Here is a 20,600-nt window from a genome sequence, read left to right as displayed (position 1 = left end):
TCAGACTTTACTTCCATCACCAGTCACATGCACAACTGGGTGATGTTTTTGCTGTGGCTCTGTCTCTTCATTCTTTCTGGAGTTAGTTCTCCACTGATCTCCAGTAGCATATTGGGCACCTACTAACCTGGGGAGTTCATCTTTCAGTGTCCTATCTTTTTGCCTTTGCATTCTGTTCATGGGGTTCTCAAGGCAAGAATACTGAAGTGGTTTGCCATTCCCTTCTCCAGTGGACCACATTTTTTCAGAACTCTTCACCATGACCCATCCATCTTGGGTAGCCCTACATGGCATGGCTCATAGTTTCATTGAGTTAGACAGTACATGTGATCAGATTGGTTAGTTTCCTGTGATTGTGGTTTTCATTCTGTCTGCCCTCTGATGGAGAAGGATAAGAGGATTATGGAAGCTTCCTGATGGGAGAGACTGACTGAGGGGAAAACTGGGTCTTGTTCTGATGGGTGGGCCCATGTTCAGTAAATATTTAATCCAATTTTCTGTTGGTGGGCAGGGTTGTGTTCCCTCTCTTTTGTTTGACATGAGGCCAAACTATGGTGGAGGTAACGAAGTTAATGGCAGCCTCCTTTGAAAGGTCCTGGGACTGGTCCAGGGAATACCTGGGACTGCTCAAAAGAATGACTTAGGACAGTGTGGAACCAGGAGGGAGAGGAGAAAAGGGGTGTTGCTTTTGCGGTCACCCCAACCCTGGCCTTAGCTGGAGGGCTTGGGGGAGGAGGACAAGATCCCCGGAACCATGCTGCCAGGCTGCAGTAGTCCTTCTGGCTTCCACATCTGTAAAGTTAGTCCCTGATTATGAGATTATTTTGCTAGCTGATAGAGCCTTTGGAGCATCTTTGAGGCACAGTGAGGAGGGGTGATGGAGAGAGCCTGTGCCCTCAGCCAGTCTGGAAACTTGTGAGCCACCAGCATTGCTGGCCTATCGGTAACTCTCCCTGCACCTTCTCTTGTCCCTCAGCCAATTGTTTATAAAACAGCCAGGGGGATCCTTTAAAAACATCTCAGATTTGTGTATGCCGCTACTTAAAACCCATCAATGGCTACCCCATGTTGTTAGGATAAAGCCCCTAATTATTTCCTTGGCCTTCAATGCCTCACCAAGTTCTCCACCCTTAAGGCCCCCTTCATTCCAAGCTCCCTGCCCTTCCATCAGCTTCCAGCACACAGTCTTCCTGGTCTCAGGGTCTTTGTTCCTGCCCTTCCCTCTGCCAGGAATGTTTGCCCACTTAATTCCTCCTCACCCCTCTCAAGCCTCTCAGGCCAGGCCCGGCCCTCTGACCCCTGATGAAAACAGCCATACTTACTTCTTCCTTGAGGGTGTTAACCGCAGTCACAGCGAAACCATCAACTGTCTAATTCATCCTTGACTTCGTGCCTCCCAAGCTCAAATGTCAGCCTTGGGGTTGGGGGGAGAGGCGTGAGTGGGCCATGTCAGTGTTAATAACCCTATAATGTTACATGTTCATGGTATGATGCATCTGAGATAAGAAGAACACTGGAATCAGATAAATCTGGGTTTTAAACCCAATTCTGCCACTTACTAAGTGTGGGATCAGAGCATGAATCTTAAACTAAGTCTTTATTCCCTCATCTATAAATTGAGGATACTGATCACTATTTGGGGCTTCCCTGATGGCTCAGACGGTAAAGAATCTGCCTGCAAAGCAGGAGAACCGGGTTCGATCCCTGGGTCGGCAAGATCCCCTGGAGAAGGGAATGGCTACCCACTCCAGTATTTTTGCCAGGAAAATCCCACAGAAAGAGGAGCCTGGAGGGCTCATAAAGAGTCATAAAGAGTCAGACGTGGCTGAGTGACTAACACACGTTCCACACATATCACTATTTTCCTCATCATCTGTTGAGAGGATGAATCTAGTCACACCTGGGTGGGTTCTTGGCCATGTGTGGTAGCACCTAACAATGGGTTTTGGCCACTTCCCTGTGCAGGGCTTTGCTCAGAGCCAGCCGGGTGGCTGGACCCTGGGGCCTGCAGAAGGGCAATGCGATGCTACCGGGAGACCTCGCCCCCACCCACCTCCTCCAGCCGTGGGAACACAGCAGCTTTCAGGGGGAGGTGTGCGGTTTCACTTTCACAGTTTTCAAACAAGAAGACAAAAAGAGGAAAAACAAAACCACCCGGGAAAGTGGCAGGGGCCCACTTTGTCTGCAGCCTGACGGGTTTTGCGCGGCGGGCACAGCTGGCCTCAAGTATTTATTTATTTTTTAAGTCACTGACTCATGAGTCAGTCGGTTGGCTTGGTGGTAAGACGCAACCCGCTATCAAGGAAATAGCTGATGAACGACATGGCGTGGACACCGTGCCAACACACCGCTCCCGACTTCTGCAAATCCCTTGTTTTCGGGCCAGCACGGGCCAACTGGAGCTGCGGTTCCTCGCACTGCGCTCCAGGAGCCGCCGCCAAGCGCATCTGAAATCCTCAACAGTTGTCTCATGATTGCTGCTCACCGCCAATGCATGTTTGCTGTAATTACACCGTGTCTAAAGGAGAAGCACAAAAGACTTGTTGATTTTGGATGGGGGCTGACCTGGGCTCCTGGCAGAGTGCGGGCCGCCCCGGTGAGGACGTGACCAGCTGGGGCAAGTGCTGAACCAGGGCCATCGCAGCCGGGCCGCCTCGGCCTCGCCCTGCCGCTGCCAGCTGACTCGAGTCGGCTTTCTTTGGAGAATCACCCGAGGGGAACAAAACGAGGAACTGGAGTTCCTATAAAAAGCAGCTCGCTCCTTCCTCCAGCCAAGTCCCCACATGATAATCATCTCTGAAGTGGGCCGCCCCTCCCTCCCAAGCTGCTAACCACGCTCATTGTCTGTCTCTTGTCTCTGCGAGGAAACAGCTTGGCTTCCGAGAGAGGCCTGTCCACCCTGGCCGGGGAGCGGCGGCCGTCCCATCTGAGCCCGGCGGCTTCCTGCTTCCCCCACCCAGGCTGTGCTGGGCCGTCGAGAGGTCGGCCAGAATGTGCTGGAAAGGAGCGCGAGCTGGCTTGGAACTGGGGACCCTGGCGGCAGTTCAGAGGCCGCTGCTCATGTACGTGGTGACATGGACAAACTGCTTACCCTTGTGGGGGCTCACTTTCTCCATCTGTTATTTCGCGAGGTGGGGGATGGGCTCCAAGGTGGCTTCCAAACTCCGTTTAAATGTCTTCCCAGGGAAATGTTAGGTGGAACCTTGCTGCAGAAAGCAGAACTGCTGGATGGAGGTGGAGACTGCATCCCACAACTCCATCCACCTAACATCTCTGGCCCAACCCCTCCCAGGCATCCCTTGGGGACCATGGAGGAACCCCTGGGTACCGTGGAACACAGTTTGAAAACCGTGGGCTCTGATCTCAAAGGTCTGTGCCAGCCTTTGGGTTAGAAGAATCTATGCCTGTTGAGGTAAAGTCCTAGGGGTTGCCTTTGGCTTTGTCAGTGAACCTGATTCCATCCTGGGATGGGGAGGGGGGACCATTTCAGCAGGAAGACGACAACCCGTGGTAACAACAACAACAACAAGAACAATTTTGCTCCCGCTGAAGTTTCTTGAGCAACTGGCAGGCCGCCACGAATGTACTTAGGCGGAAAATCACCAGAAAAAAATGATATAATCTGACAGATTTTTCACAGGCTTAAATATTCATGAATTAAAGGAATTGGCAGAATTTTCTACATTATTAGCTTTCATCATGGCTGCAGGAGCAGTTGGTATACTGGCTGCTCTTCAAGATCCATTAATCTCGTCCATCATAAGAGCAGCCATTTTAAAATTAGCTATTTTTACTGAGTGATGGTGTGCGGGGGAGATGGGAAAGTGGAAATGCTATTCCAGTTTAAAGGTCCTCCTGCTCCTCACTTTGAAATCAGCAGGGGAAGCCAAACAGCGTCTCTACAGGAAGGGGGTCAGTGTGACCCCAGGGCTGAGAAAATGGAAGCACAGGGTGGGATGCAGGGCCCCTCTAGTTCCTTGACTAAGCGCAGCAAGCCTTCTGTCTGCTGAACCCAAACTCCGGGCCAGGGACTGGGCAGGGAGTTTAAGACACCTCTCTGGGACGCCAAAACCGAGAGACCCAAATAGGAATTTCTGGGTGAAGATGACATTTCGATAACAGTCTTGCTACCAGATAGCACTCGGGGTGCGGGACTGTAGAATGGCCAAGTAATAATAGTCATCATTTGTGGAATGTGTACTCTAAGCTGGATACTGGGTACTGGAAGGTAGCTATCTACTGGAAGGTACCGGAAGGTACCTACCTTCCAAGTTTTTTGATGCTGGAGTGAGATGGTGCATGGTTATTTTATATATATGTATATAATATATATATAATAGTTGGGGAAATGAATCAAGAGAGGTCAAGTCAGTTACCTGAGGTCTCATAGCCAGTGAAAGGCAGTGTCATGATTCAAAGCCAAGCCTGTATGTCCCCAAAGGTAGAGTGTTGTAACTGCTGGCCTATGGCACTGTGGAGGATCATTCTTTCAAACACATCCAGAATCTGCTAGGAGGAAGCTGCTTCTTTCAAAGCATAGAGCAAAGTTTTGGATCAGATCATTCCTACAGAAACTTGAAATTAACAGGTTAATTTCTTCCTCCCCTTCCTCCCTTCCTCCTTCCATCCTTCCTTCTCTCCTCCCTTCCTTCCCTCTATCCTTCCCCCTCCTGTTTTAAAATGTAGGTTTTATTATTATTCAGGTATGGTAAAGCCAGCAGATCAGAAGATGACTGCTGCTGAAAAGATAGTTTATTACTCACAGTTCCCCAGAGGAGGGCAGGCCATGCCACAAGGGGCTATGTGGGGAAGTACCAGGGTAGATCAGGAGGCAGGAGGCAGGGGAAAATGTGGGCGAGAGTCTTTACTGCGGTTTCCAAGGGAAGGAAGAGATGAGGCAAGCTAAGCAGGTTTAGGATTTGCTAGTTAGAATGATTTCAGCAGTGCTCTGGGGTGCAGGGACTGACCCTAATAACCCAGTACCTGGCCCCTGGGGTGAGGAGGGAAAGTGGGTAGTGACCTAAAGACCGAAAGCCTGATAAAAGAGGTAGTTGGGGGGCAGGGTAAGGGGATGGGTGGAATGAGGACTAGTTGGTTTGCATATGAAGGGTGTGTTTACCATCTCAGAGTTTACTAGCCTTGGGAGCTGCAGACTCTTCAGGGTCAGCAAAGCCCCAGATGTCAAAGCATCAGAAAGTCAGGGGGGGAAAAAGACGTGATTAATATACTCACTCTCACTTATCCATCCATCCATCCATCCATCCGACTATCCAGTCATCCATGTGTTTATTGAGTTTCTGCTATGCGGGGTGCTGACTTAGGCACCTCTGTAGGCCTTGCTCCGATTCTTCAGTACGCGGCTGAGATCTGCATGCTCAGGAGAGTCTGTTCCTTGCCTACCAGCCTCATCTCAGAAGCACAGGTTCCGGGAACTGGACCAGGATTTCCTCCGTTCACTTTCTGTATGCAGGTCTGCCTTGTTGCACATGAGCCAGGGCTCAAGGAATTGCAAAGAGGTACTCTGTTTAGGTGCTATCCAAAATATTTAACAATGCAGTGGCAGAGGAGCTAAGTAGATGCACAACCAGATGGATGCCTTTGGTTGAACATCACCTGCCTGGGTGAGACCAGACCCTGCTGTGCTGCTGGGGGTAGGGGCGGGGGTGGGGGAGGGGAGGGGGAGTGGGGGGGTGGTGGGACTGAGGCAGAGTCTGTGCTCCCTGTCTGCCTACATGGAACCGGCAATTGCTCTGGGTCTCAGAATATTTCTTTGTTGCTGAGGAGTGAAAACTGCAGACAGATTGAGTGGGGGAGCTGGTATTTGGGTAGCAGTTCTCACGTTTATCATCAACAATAATGATGATTAGTCATCATAATAATTAATAATTATTTACACTTGTATGGTGCTTATTTGTGGAGTATTTACTCCATGCCAAGTGCTTTTAAAACAGCTTATAATTGTAGCCAAAATTTACCAAGCTCTGCTGGAGGCCACTCACTTCTGTGCTTAGAACTGTCTGGACATCACCATGGTTAATCCACACATCATCCACACATTCCTCCCTTTTACAGGTGAGGAAAGAGGCTAAGTCTCAGAGAGGTTAAGTAACCTATCCAGGGCCACCCAGTGAGTTAAGTGGAAGAGGTGGGTCTCAATATTCAGTCTATCTGACTTCCTCTCAGGTCTCTCCTGTGCCCAGCCTAACCCTTGGCCCTGTGCATTCTTGTTCCTCAGGGATCAAAGAGAAGGGTCAGGGCCTGGGGTGGTAGGCACAGGTGTTTGGGCTCTGGGGAGCTCCATGACCTGCTCCTGGGTCCTGGCTAAGGAGTCTTTCACTCCTTTTTTTAACCTTTCTATTCTCAACTGCCCATCTTAGATTTATTCTCCCACTTACTTATCCATTCCTCATTCATGACTAAGCCTATTCTCCAGTCCCTCTTCCACGATTCTGCCCAACTGTGCTCTGCACCTCTGAAGCCACCCACTCCAGATTTCTGGGGACACAGGAAAAATCGTTAACAATCATGTATGAGTCCTGGGGCTTTCAACTCATCATCAGAGGTTCAGTGACTGCTACTGCCAGAGAGGGACCCTTTCCAGGAGGAAAGTAAAGGCAGGTCCAGGGGTGACTTTCTTCTGTAAGAACATTGTTTCTGCTCCCCAATACTGCTGGTCCTCACAACAGTTCTGTGACATGAACAGGAAGGAGGGTGCTACTGCTGGCCCTAGGGGGGAGTTACAGATCTCGGCTCAGTTTCCTCATCTGCAAAATGGGGATACCAACACCAGCCTAATGTTTTGAACTTGAGCTCAGTCGCTTCAGTTATGTCTGATGCTGTACGACCCTATGAACCCTATGAATGGGTTGCCATGCCCTCCTCCAGGGGATGTTCCTGTCCCAGGGATCAAACCCGCATCTCCTACACCTCCTGCATTGCTGGCGAGCCACTGGAGAAGCCCCAGTGGTTTTCAGTGAGGGTTAAACATGTCAGTGTATTTCCCAGACCACAGCAAAGCACTATATAAATGGTGACTATGATTGTCGTCTTGGTTACCATTGTTGTCATTGCTTTCCATCCTAGCTACGTGACTTTGGGTTTACCTTTCTGAGTCCATTTCCTCCTTTTTAAAACAGGGATATAAAAATTGCCACTTGGGGTCTTGGGAGGTGTTTCACATAAAGCACCTTGCTCAGTGGGTTTCCCAGGTAACGCTAGTGGTAAAGAACCTGCCTGCTAATGCAGGAGACATAAGAGAGACCTGGGTTTGATCCTTGGGTTGGGAAGGTCCCCTGGAGGAGGGCATGGCAACCCACTCCAGTGTTCTTGCCTGGAGAACCCCATGGACAGAGAAGTCTGGTGGGCTACAGTCCATAGGGCTGCACAGAGTTAGCAACTGAAGCAACTTTGCACACATGCACACGTTGCACTGTGCCCACCTCTCAGTAGGTGCAAAGTTAATCACCATTCTCTTTCCCCCTCTCCTCTTCCCCCATTCACATGTATCACCAGCCCCGAGGCCCAGGGAGGTGATTTCTGTGGCTGTCACAGCAAGCCAGTGATCAGGCTAGAAATAAAGCCTCAGACTAGACTGGGTTGGCAGAAAATGCCCATCTCTGTTGCTCGGTCTACATTTTGATTGCATTTCAGCTAAATCTGTTTGTCCCCAGTGGTCTTGGCTCTCTGAATCCCTCCTCAATCCGTGTATACCTACCAATTACTTGGCGGAGAGGAGTCCAGCGTAGTTCTGAAACAGGGACATTCGGAGCTTCATGGGTTTCTTCCGGCTGGATTATGGTGCAGGCATTAAAATCTTTAGCAAGCGACAAAAGAAAGGCAGTGCGGAAATGATAACTATTCTTTCTGAGCTCCATTAATTCCCGTCTTTAGGCGGGATTGCACCAGGAGGCTGACTCATCCCAGGTGGTGAGGCTTCTGTGGGGGCTCATCTCCCACCACTGTGTCTGCCTCCCTGTAGAGCCCACCACCCTTTTTCTCCTTCGTGGGGTCCAGATTGTCATTGCAGAAGGGGCCAGGTGCAGAGCTCTCCAGAGCTTAAGCTCCCCACCCTCTGCCATCGCTTAGCCATATGGCGGAACACAGCAGCACCGTGGGTGGTGGGTCCCCAGGCCACCCTTCTGCCCAGGGAACCTCGAAGAGCTCAAGCGTCTTTGCACATGAGGCCTGTAGGTGGCAGCAGCTCCCGGACCCAAGAAGATAATCTGTGTGGGGGAGAGGGGTTGAGCCTGGAAGCAGGCTTGACTTGGAAGCACCTGGGGATTACAGGTGGAGCCTGGGATCAGTCTGGAAGGCTAATCAAGACAGCATATCAACACTAGGAAGGGCAAGACTAGGAGGAAAGTTGTGAAAGGGTGGCTGTAAACCCGGACTGCCTAGTTTAAATACTTGCTCTGTTGCTTTCTAGCTATGTGACCAAGAGCAAGTTGCTTCCCCTGCTCCCCTGTGCCTCAGTTGCTCCATCTGTAAAATGGGAATCATGGAGTAAGCAACTCAAAGGATTGTTTGAAGGCTAGATTAGAAATTACTTGTCAAGGTAACTATTCAATAAAGACTAAATCTATGCTGAAAGTCCCTCTCATCAAACAATGAGTAGGCTGTAGAAAAATACTGTGGCTGCATTGTCTTCTCCGAGCTTGGGTCACCACGCAGTCTGATCAGTGGGAACCATGGGTCCAGAACCCTGGTCACAGGCTGGGTAAGGGAACAGGACCTGAGCGAGCTGACCTCTGCACAGGGCCTGGCAGCTCCTTCCCAGCCCTGCCGGGCTTAATCCTCAGATACTGAAGTCCTGGGCCTGCAGTGCTGGCTCCTGACGAGGTGGGGGAGGGTGGGGACAGGGAGAAAGGAAGCCGAGGACAGGCTGCTTTCCACACAGTTAGCTCCTGACAGCACCTTTTCATTAAACCATCTCTTTTGAAAGGCTTCTGTCCCCAGCGTAATTGAGGCTTTGGTTCCCTTCACTGCTGTCTGCTTGTTTTCCAAAGAACTGCCTTGGTGCCCCTTGGAGCTTCTGACAGATTTTCAGAGCAACAATTAGGGAATCCAAAGAGTGCGTGTGATGTAGCCTCTGCTCAGATGCATGGTGTGCCTCAGGCCTTGGGACAGGTCGGGCTGGATGGGATCACAGACCTGCCTGCTTAGACCGTAGGGCTCGGTCTCAGGGATCCCAGGAAGTGAGGAGGCTCTTTTCTGAGGGGTCCCCAGCTCCCATCCTGTTTTTTCCATTCTTTCGTCTTTCCTTCCTGCCAGTATTCTACTGGCTTTGAACTTAAAGGCCCTAGAAATACATTCATTAGGTAGATAGCACTTCTTATCAAGAAGGCTTTGGGCTCTGTCTGTAAAACAGCCCCGAAGTCCAACAACACAGGAACAGAGGCTTTGGCTGGCCCGTGAGGGTTTCAAAGGCTGCAGATCTGACTCCTAGCCAGTGATTGAATCCCCTTTGCAACCTCCTCTCCAAGTGGTGCTGCCCTCTCTAACGGCGAGTGATGCAGAACTCAGGACCTTCAGAAGCAGCCAGTGATTATCTGTCGAGGTAGCTCGGATTGGTTGGTTGGCTCCAGGGACATGGGGACGAGGCCAGAAGCTGCACCTGTCCAGGGATATTTTTTAGAAATATTTATTTATTTACTGGCTGCATCAGGTCTTAATTGTGGCAAGCAGGATCTTTGTTCCGGCGCGCAGACTCTAGTTGAGGTGCACATGCTTGGAAGTTGTGGCGCTCAGGCTTAGTTGCCTTGCAGCGTGTGGGATCTTAGTTTCCTGACCAGGGATCGAACCCCCATCCCCTGCACTGCATGGCAGATTCTTAAGCACTGGACAGCCAAGGAAGTCCCCAGGGATATTGAAGTAGCACTATTATTCTCCATCAGGGGTGGGCCAGCAGGCAGTGCTGGGGAGAGGGGTGGGGTTGCTGTAAATATGAAAAGCTCAGTTCTGCCCTCCAGGAACCCGAGCAGCTCAGTAGAAACCTGTCTTGGGTCCAGCTCTTTGAGGAAACGGGAGACAGTTTGGGCATAGCATTCGGGGTGCAGGGGGTCATGAACTCTGTATGAGAAAGGGCACTCACACTGCATCCCACCCCATAATCTAACCTCAATCCTTACAACCGCCCTGGGAGTTGGGTCTCATCACCTGCATTTCATGGCTGGAAAAACGGGTGCCCAGGGAGGCTGTGTACCTTCCCCGGTTTCCAGAGGCCTGGCCCACTTTGTGGCTGTGTGTGGGCTGGCTGAGGCAGGGTGCTCCACCCCTGGGGGCTTTTGCCGCTTTCCTCTTGGGCTGCTGCGCCCGGCTTCGGTACCACCGTTCGTGTGTGGGGACTGCTTGCGTGTCTGTCTGGTATTGGGCAACAGGACTTCCTGTTTATCTGTCACCAGGGGCTCTTTCACCACCATTAAGCCTGCCCTCCTGGAGGCCGAGCGTTCTTCTCAATTCTTTCTGCATAATCATTCTCTGGTTTCTTCAGGGATGGGCAGACTCCTGTCACCCAGAGCCATTTCCCCACCTGGGTTCCCTTCAGGGCCTGAGGGGGCCAAGAAGCCCTGAGCCCCTCCCGGGGGACCTCACCCCATGACCTTGTGAGGTTGACTCACTCCCTTCCTGAGGCCAGCCACAGCCCCAGCTGCTGCCTTTGCAGCAGTTATCTTGCCCAAGGGTGCTCAGGTTTCTCTTTCTATCTCAATCCTCTTGTGGACTCAGAATCTTCAAATGGGGGGTAGTGGCCTCAGACAGACCCAGGGGTGAACGCCACCATCTGTCCTTCTTTAGTTGTGTGATCTTGGGCAGGTCACTGCTCCTCTCTGGGCCTCAATTTCTTCAACAGGAAAACAAGAATAAAGACTAAAAAAATCAGAATTAGTTAACACTATGATTTTACTGTCTGTGTATCAGGTATTATATATTTTTTCTCTGAAAAAACAATCTTTGTTTGTCCTTAGGTTTTGGAGAATATGCTGGCTATATTTTCTAGGTCTGTATTTTTTCCTTTAGCACTTTTAAAAATTGGAATATAATTGCTTTACAATGTTGCGTGAGTTTCTGCCGTGGAACAACATGAATCAACCGTTTGTATATATATATCCCCACCCTCTTGAGCCTTCCTCCTACACCCCCCCCACCCCCTCTTCCACCCATCTAGGTCATCAGAGAGCATCTAGAGTCTGTCACAGAGAGTGAAGTAAGTCAGAAAGAGAAAAACAAACATTGTATATTAATGCATATATATGGAATCTAGAAAAATGGTACTGATGAACCTATTTGCAGGGCAGGAATAGAGATGCAGAGATAGAGAATGGACACAGAGGGGAACAGAGCGGTTGAGACGAATTGAGAAAGTAGAATTGATGTGTATACACTACCATGTGTAAAACAGGTAGGTAGCGGGAAGCTGCTATATAACGCAGGATTTCAGATCAGGCATTATTCTAAGGACGTTACATACATTCTCTCATTAAATCACTGTAACAACCATGTGAAATCATTCATATTTTTTAGCCCCTGTATTTTAGACGAGTGAGGTGAGATCACACAAGCAGTTATGGCAGAGGTGGGATACAGGAGGAGTCAGATCTACAGTCCTTATAGGGGTGCTGTGTCTCAGGGAGGCACATGTTTGTCTAATAAATTATGTCTCTTTTCCCACATAAGGAATAAAGGTAATGATGCTTGTATGTGCCCTGTGCTGAGCTTGGCATATAATAGATGCTCTTTAAACCTTCCTTGTCCTCCTTGCTTTCTTCGTCCACTTCTGGCTCCCCCACCCCTTTCTTTCTTGCCCCCCATGTGGACACATTGAGGCTACAGCAAAGGGGCCAGCAGGCTGTGTCTGAGGCAGGCTGGTGGGAGAAGCCTGAGCCGAGGTCTCTCACTTCCCGCTGTCCCTCTGCATCGGGGACGGCCAGCAAGCAGTTCAGCCCAGCAGCAGGCACGGGCCCAGTGTCCCTGGAGCTGACACACATCTCTGCTTCCAGGAGAGTAGGAGGGTGTAGCAATTGTCCATGGGAGGCTGTCAGTAGGCCTGGGGTCACAGGGTTCCTCCCACGTGCTCTGGGAAGGTTGTCTGCCTCTGTTTATATCCATTTCCTCACGGACGCGCTGGAGGTTAGAGGTCACGTGGCGTGGCATCTGACTGTAAAGGGGAGAGCTGACCCAGCCACTGGGATCTGCTGGGGAGACTTCCATTACCTCCCACAACCATATAGATAACCAAGGCCTTAGGTAGAATTCATATTTTCCTAATCTCTTTCTTTTGGTTTCTCAAAACCCTCAACCAGCTCAACCCCAAGGGGCAGCCAGTTACAGTTCCCCACAGACAGACCCAACCCTGCTGGAACTCTGGGGAAGTTTCAAGAACCAGTTTGACCACAAAACCGAGAAGCAGGTCTGTTAGGCCCTATCTGGACAGAGTGGTCATGGTAGCTGTCAGATGGGGATCCAAATTAGTCATGGGAGGAACAGGAGCCAGGCTGGGGGTGGAAGCAAGCCCCGATGGGCTCTACTCCAGGGCCTGGGATCCAGCTGGGGCAGGAGCAGAGGCTGTGTTGCAATTTCACTGCAAATCAACTGGGCCATCTCTTGTGGGTAGCACTGTGCATTGCTGCCAACCCTTGTGTTTTTTTTTCATACATATGGAGATGCTATCACATGGCCCAACCGCCTTTAGCATCGGTGTTGTGAGATGAGGCTGGAGGGAAGTTGTATGATAGGCATTCTTGGCCCAGCCAATGGCTCTGGCGGGGAGGGGTGGAGGGGGCCAAGATGCAGCCAGTGTTTAGACAAGTTGGAAGCAATGGTTGGAGGAGCCCTGAGCCAGAGGTCCCCCTCACCTCGGGTCAGAGTAGGCCTCTGGATCTGTTTTCAAGAGAAGAGGTAAACACTGACCACCAGCACCACCATCCCCATTTAAACTGTTGCTGGCTGTGACACACAGTAGCCAGCTCATCAGCCTGAGGCTGTCACCTCCCGTCTGGGATGCACAGTGCCTGGAAAGGCAGCGAGGTGTGGTAGGAAGAACAGCAGCTTTGGAATCTGACCAACCTGAAATTAGGTCTCAGCTCTGCCTGAAACACTGGCTGACCTTGGGTGAATCGCTTAACTTCTCTGGATCCCATTTTACTCATCTCTGAAAAAAATAAAACAGTAAGAGTTTCTAGTCAGGGTCATTGTGAAAAATAATGATAATGTGGGAGGAGGGATGGCATACAGTAGGAGCTCAGTAAAGGTTAAGCACTCTTCTTCCTCCTCTTACAAAACACACAGTCCTTCAGCCACTTCTAGGTGTATCCTCTTAATCTTGGTTATTGGCTGAAAGGCCCCATTGCCTGGCTGCCTCTGCCTAGATGAGGGATCAGCAGACTTGCTCTGTTAAGGGCCATAGAGTAAATATTTCAGGCTTTGCAGTCCACATGGTGTGGTGTCTATGGCAGCTACTCCTCTCTGCTATTGCAGTGCAAAAACAGCCAGAGGTGGTTTGTAAATGAACTGGTGTGCCTGTGCTCCAATAAAACTTTATTTGCAAAAACAGGCTGTGGGCCAGACTTGCCCATAGGCTGCGGCTGACCAACCCTTGGCCTACAGTTTCAAGTCTAAACACACCAGCTTATCTCCCAAGGAACTCCCCCAGGCTCGTTTCACTTTGTCCATTCAATAAGTTTTGTAATTCCTCTCTCAAATCTTCCGCAATCCACTGAACAGGACTCCTTTTGGTCTTTTGCTCATGAAGGGTTAGGCTTCCCTCCAAAACTTTGCTTATGCTCTTTCCCCTGTTTTCCCATTTCCTCTCTGCCCTTCTACATTCCACCTCCAATCAATCTTACAGGTTGTCCTATAAAATAAAGGGCTCAAATCAAGGTCTCTTAAGTCACATTGGGTGAACATCCCTCAACAACCTTCAAGGTCACCGTCCACAGTATCACTCCCTTGGCAGGGCTCCCAGATCCGTGCCATTGATGCCAGCATGGCCCTCGTGTGGACCCCTGGATTGGATTGGTGCCCCAGTTTCAATGATAAGCCCTTGAGGCTTAGTCTTCAGCTTTCCTCCATCCACCGCATGACAACTTGCACTTTCACTCAGCTTGATATTTTCAGGAGTTCCTGTGTATAGGGATCCAGAAAAGCCTCAGGCATTATCTCTGCAAATATTGCCTGTCTCTCACTCTCCTTATTCTTTCCTTCTGGGGCTCCAGTTTGGTTGTAGCTTATCCTCTGTATCATATTCTCCTTGTTTTTTATTTTTTGTCCTCTCTGTTCCATTTTCTGTTTTGTTTTGTTTTGCTCTTCCCATATAGCTGGGCAATTTCTTTAAATCTCACCTCTAATTCATTGGTTCTTTATCTTGTCTTGTATATCCATTGAATTTTTAGTTTCATAGATTGTATTTTTCTCATTTCCAGAAGTTCTATTTGAGCCTTTGTAAACACCTGCCTGTAAATTTTGGTAGTTTCTTATTCCTTTACCATTTGTCTTTGTTCTGTCTTTTAAGCCTTTAAGTATTTTATACACAGCTATTTTATGATCTATCTTATTATTCTAATATTTTAAGTCTTTGAAGATCTAAATCTATGTTTTTCAAGTGAGGGCAATTTTTCTCCTTCAAGACATTTGGAAATGTCTGGAGACATTTTGGTTGTCAAAGCTGGTGGTATCTGTGTGTGTGTGGGGTGTGTGTGTGAGTGTGCACACACACTTCTGGCCTTTAGTGGGTGGAGGCCAGGTATTCTACTAAACATGCACAGGATGGCCCTCATAGAAAAGAATTAACTGGTCCCAAATGTCAATGGCTCTGAGGCTGAGAAATCCTGGTTGAAATCTGTGGCTTGTTGTCTCTGCTGACTCTAGTTCATGGTGACTCATTGCTTTGAGTGCAGGGCTTTTTTTTTGTTTTTTGTAGTTTGGCAAATCAAAGTGGGAACACTTTACTCTAGAGGATGTGTATTTGCTTCTTCTAACCACCAGGGGGCACTGCCAACCTGGGACCGATTCACTATTCTGGCTTGGGGGTTCTGCATCACATAGGTAGCGTAGATTCAAACCCCAGACTTCCATGAGAACTGGCAACATGAAATTTTGTGTGTTAGACTTGGATGATCTGGAGCTGACATTCATTTGCTGACTTTGGATTTCTCCACATCAACTAATGAGTGAAGATCTGAGCCTGGACTTAACAAATGTGGCTTGAGTAATACTTGCGTTCAGTCCACCCTCTGTCATGTGTGCGTGGATGTGACTATGCTGTAGTATTTTGTCCTACATCGTATCTTAGAAGTAAGTAGAAAATTAAAAAAAAAATTCAAAACCTAGCGTAGGAACAGTAGGTTCCCTAATCTTAATGGAGATTATTTGGCATGACTAAGGCCAGCCTCAGGGACACCAACACTTCCCTTAACTTGATGGCATCCACTGTGTGCTCAATGATGAGAGGAGGAATGATATTAAATACAGGCACATCACGCTGGCGTTGTGTTGTCAGAAATCTCTTTTCAAAGTGAAGCTTAGTAAATCATCTATGTGTGTGCTATGTCGCTTCAGCTGTAGTGAAGCATCTTATGTCTCCTGCATTGGCAGGCGGACTTTTTACCACTAGAGCCACCTGGGGGACCCCAAGTCATCTATGCTTCAATAAAAAAAAAAATAAGGTAAGGTTTAGAGATCATCTTGCAATACAGTCCCTTACCCATAGTTCCACAATCCAGAGAGATCTCAAACATCAAAAGCTGATTTTGTCAGATTAGCACAAGCTCATTTGACTGCAGAATCTGACTTGAACTGACCTGTGGCTAACTAGTCTTCATATTCGATATGAACATTCATGCATTTTGCTACAGAAATATTGGGTATGTGCCTGAACATAAGGTACTGCCCCAGATTCTCCTAGATCTCCTACATTCCCCGGTGGCTTAGTGGTAAAGAATCTGCCTGGAATACAGGAGCCACAGAAGATGCGGGTTCGATCCCTGGGTTGGGAAGATCCCCTGGAGGAGGGCCTGCAACCCAGTCTAGTATTCTTGCCTGCAGAATCCCATGGACAGAGGAGCCTGGTGGACTACAGTCCATGGGCTTGCAAAGAGTCAGATATGACTGAAGCGACTTAGCATACATGCATGCGCTATATGAGATACAGACTCTGTCCGTTAGCACCAACTAAAATCATAAAATTTCTGATTTCCAAAACACACATGGCTTCCAGGGTCCTGTAAGGGTTGGTATGCTATGTGATTAAGTTTCAAGGAAAGGATTCCCTCAACCCCTCCTCTCGCAACCACCACACCTGTGAGGATACATTTGAGCACACAATTGTTCAATGTTTTCCAGTGCCCGTCGGATGACAGTAAAGACTGTATTTCCATGATTAGCATTGCACAATCATCACAAGGTGAGTGTACAGGGATTTGAGTGGGATATGTTTCTTTGGGGTTCTTTTACCTCTTGGACAATGCTGGACCTGTAAAGAGGACAAAATATAAATATTCAATGTCTCCTTCATAAATCCTTAGTTAGTGTCAAAGAGTTTGTCAAGAAACCTTTTATGTTTGTTTTTACATTGGCAGCAAGAGTGCAGAAATATACTTTTATTATAAAAATAGTACTCAAAACATACAGTGTAATATAGGAAACTTCTCCTTTACCAAACACCCCTGATACCCTTCCCAGGAAATAACCCTGTCAGCACTTAAAGCAAATATTTCCTGTTCCCTTTCTGGACTGTGCTTAGTCGCTCATTCATGTCCGACTCTTTGAGACCCCATGGACTGTAGCCTACCAGGCTCCTCTGTCCATGGGATTCTCCAGGCAACAAAACTGGAGTGGGTGGCCATGCCCTCCTCCTCCAGGGGATCTCCCTAAGCCAGGAATCGAACCCAGGTCTCCCGCATTGCAGGCAGATTCTTTATCAGCTGAGCTACCGGGGATGCCTAAATATATATGTGTAATTATATGCACTGGCTTCCCCAGTGGCTCAGCAGTAAAGAATCCACCTGCAATGCGGGAGACCTGGGTTCGATCCCTGGGTTGGGAAGATCCCCTGGAGGAGGAAATGCCCACTTCAGTATTCTTGCGGGGAAAATTCCATGGACAGAGGAGCCTGGCGGGGTGCAGTCCACGGGGTCTCAAAGAGTCAGATATGACTAAGCATGCATGCATGCATATAATTACTCACTGAGCTGTTTTTTGTATAAGTGGGGTTGTGCTATACTGTATATTGTTCTGAATTGTGCTTTTGTTCATTTAGTTATACGTCCTTTCATATTGGTACTCATAGAACTACTTTACTCCCTGGTATAGAAATATTGTGATTTAAAGTAATTCCTGTTTTGGATAGATTTCCAGAAGTTGTAAGGCTAAGTCAAAGGATATGTACATTTCAAATTTTGATAGGAACTAACCATTTGTCTTTTAATAACCTTCACTAATTTATAGTTCATAAGAGTGATTGTTTCTCTGATGTCTTTTCTTACCAACATTTGATGTTATTAATCTTTTTAACTTCTGCCAACCTGATGTGCAAAAATACAATCCTGTATTTCCCAACTTCCTTGTGAATCTGAGCATCTCTTCTCCATTTGTTGGCTGAACATGAATATATCTTTAAAAATAAGTTGTTTGTCTACAGTCTTTGCCCATTTAAAAAAAAAAGCATTTACCCCTTTTTTGACTTCCCTGGTGGCTCAGTAGTAAAGAAGCCACCTACAATGCAGGAACCGAAGGAAATGAGGGTTCGATCTTTGGGTCAGGAAGATGCCCTGGAACAGGGCATGGCAACCCACTCCAGAATTCTTGCCTGGAGAATTCCACGAACAGAGGAACATGGCAGGCTATAGACCAAAGAGTTACAAAGAGTCAGACACGACTGAAGTGACTTAGCCCACACAACCTTTTCTTAGTGACTTCTAAGAACTCTTTATATATCCTTTATTTAATCTACTGTCGTTTTTAAAAAAGACTCCATTTACTTTTTGTTTATTTTTGGTTGTTCTGGGTCTTTGTTGCCGTGCATGGACTTCTCTGGTTTCAGAGAGCAGAGGCTTCGCTTGTTGCGGCATGTGGGCCCAGTAGTTGTGGAGCATAGACTTAGTTGTCCTGAAGCATGTAGGATCTTCCCAGACCAGGGCTCGAACTCGTGACCCCTGTGTTGGTAGGCCAGTTCTTATCCACTGCACCACCAGGGAAGTCCCCCCTGTCTTTTTAATTGAGGTGTATTTTACATACAGTGAAACATGTAGATCTTAAGGGGAGGGTTTGAAGATTGTTGACAAATGTACACACACACACATAATCATCACTCAAGTCATGGCACAAACATCTCCCTGCTCCCGAAAAAGTTTCCCTGAGGTCCCTTTCTGGTCAGGACCCCTCAAGAGCAACTGTCTTACTGATTCCTATCACGAGTCATTAGATTTGACTCTACCTGAGTTTCCTGTAAATAGATCATATTAGCTGGCCAAAAAGTTTGTTTGTATTTTTCTGTAAGATGTTACAGAAAACCTGGACAAACTTTTTGGCCAATCCAATACGAGCAGACACTTTCATGCCTGTCTCCCTTTGCTTAATAAACTATTTTTGAAGTTCACCCATGTTATCTGTAGTTGGTTCCTGTTAATTGCTGAGTGGTAGGCCATTGTCCCATGGGTCGCCCATTGTCCTGGGTAATAAACATACGGGTCATTTCTGGTTTAGGACTACAAAGAATAAAGCTACTGTGAACATTTATACACAGGTCTTTGTGTGGACATGTGTTCTCATTTCTCTTGGGTAAATACCCTGGAGTGGAATAACTGGGTCACAGGGTGAGTGTATATTTAAGCTCTACTAGAAACTGCCAAACAGTTTTTCAAAGTGATTGTACCTGATGTGTTTTAAATATATTGCAAACACTTTTGCCATGTCTGCTGCTTGTGTTTTAACATTGATTAGGGTGTCCTTTGTCATAGAGTTGTTTTGCATTTCTATAAAACAACCTCAGTCTTTTATGTATTCTGGGGCTTGTGTCTTATACAGGAAGGCATAATATTAAATATATATATATATATTAAAGTTCTTTAGTTTGTTCTTTACCTTTTGCTCTGTATTCTATCTAGAATTTAATATTTTAATATGATATGAGAGAAATATCTTTATTCTAGCCCAAATCATACAAGGCAGGGATTATTATCCCATTTTACAGATGAGGAGACAGAGACTCGGAGGGATTATGTGACTAGCTCAAGCCACACAGCTAGCAGGCAGTAGGTCTGAGATTTAGAAGCAAATGTGTCTCCTTTAAATTTGTTTCATCTCACAGAACTCTAGACTTTCATCTGCACCCTAACATAAATTCTGTAGAAAAGAAGGGGAAGTAATAATGCATATACATGAACACATATGCACATATATATATAAAAAGACACAAAATAAAAAACCAGAAGCTAATAGAGGGGCATGGAAACAGGGTGGAGAAGATTGATGTGGGAGTAAAATTGCTCCAAATATGGTTTTTAATATAGTTTTGTGTTTTTAACCAGGTACATGATTTGTATGTTCATAAAGTTAAATCAAAAATAGGAAGAAAAGAGAGAAAACTCCAAAATTGTTCACAAATGCAAACAAATAAACCTGACTGTAAATTAATTTAAGAGCCTAACTGTACAACAAAAAGAATAATTTCAAGAAACTTGAAAAAAATACCTTGACCATACATCTGAGGTGAGATATAGTTCACTAAAGAAGTCTTTAGTTTACTTAGTACATTTATAATTAGTGGTGATGATGATACAGTAATTTGGGAAATATGTTATGCGTATCATAAAATCAAGTAAATAAGTATGTTTATTAATGCTGCTAGAAACTAAGTCTGTGTGAGAGAAAAGAGATTCAAATATTAAACTAGCAACAGCAAAAGAGTTAAGAGAAGAAGTGGATGGTTAAATTTGAACTGATAATATTATAAACTGATTTCAGTTTCTGCACCTTTGTCCACTGAAAGAGCTTAGAAGCAAGAACTCCAGGAGCAATGAGACCACCCAGTGTCCAGTCTTGATTTCTAAGACCACTAACCACCTAAAGGAACTAAATCTTTCTGGAGAAGCAGTTGATTCCAGATTCGAGGAAAGGAAAGTACAAGGTAAGTTGAGGACATCTTATGGTTCCAAGAAGCAAGTTCAGTTCAGTTGCTCAGTTGTGTCCAGCTCTTACCATCCCATGGACTGCAGCTTGCCAGGCTTCCCTGTCCATCACCAGCTCCCAGAGCTTGTTCAAACTCATGTCCATTGAGTCAATGATGCCATCCAACCATCTTATCTTCTGTCGTCCCCTTCTCCTCCTGCCTTCAATCTTTCCCAAGAAGTGAAGACGTGCCTAAAAATGAAGTCATGTCAGAAAGGTGCAGAAGTAGACTTGAAGGGATCCCTTTGGCAAAATTTGAGGCTTCTGAGCATCAGGAAGAAAAATGACTATCATCAATGAAACAACTAGAAAACTTGCTTGAAACTTCACATGAAACAAATAGAAAATCCATGAATTCAGTGTGTGTGTATGTGTAAGAGAAAGAGAGAGGGTGAGCTGGGAGAGGGGAGCTCTTCTTTTCAAAAGAATGCCAGCTGAGAACT

The 20,600-nt window shown here is 47.1% G+C and overlaps 2 long non-coding RNA genes across 4 annotated transcripts; one reads left to right on the top strand and one right to left on the bottom strand.

Annotated features, from left to right (window-relative positions):
• Positions 1-2,217: 2,217 nt before the first annotated feature.
• LOC122443103 lies at positions 2,218-4,952 on the bottom strand. 3 transcript variants are annotated; one of them, XR_006269920.1, is made up of 3 exons: positions 4,764-4,952; positions 4,377-4,526; positions 2,218-3,206 (listed from the first exon to the last, which is right to left on the bottom strand). It is a non-coding gene; the product is annotated as an uncharacterized LOC122443103 (long non-coding RNA). The 3 variants fall into 3 exon arrangements; XR_006269921.1 differs by having other exon boundaries at positions 4,377-4,523; XR_006269919.1 differs by lacking the exon at positions 4,764-4,952 and having other exon boundaries at positions 4,377-4,756.
• An 11,380-nt stretch (positions 4,953-16,332) lies between these two features.
• Positions 16,333-20,112, top strand: LOC122443104. Its single transcript, XR_006269922.1, has 3 exons — positions 16,333-16,393; positions 19,518-19,698; positions 19,954-20,112. It is a non-coding gene; the product is annotated as an uncharacterized LOC122443104 (long non-coding RNA).
• The last annotated feature ends 488 nt before the right edge of the window (positions 20,113-20,600 follow it).

Source organism: Cervus canadensis, chromosome 6 (assembly GCF_019320065.1).
Source record: "Cervus canadensis isolate Bull #8, Minnesota chromosome 6, ASM1932006v1, whole genome shotgun sequence".
Taxonomy (NCBI): domain Eukaryota; kingdom Metazoa; phylum Chordata; class Mammalia; order Artiodactyla; family Cervidae; genus Cervus; species Cervus canadensis.
Note: the sequence above shows the minus strand (reverse complement) of the source record. Positions and strands in the feature narration are given on the sequence as shown.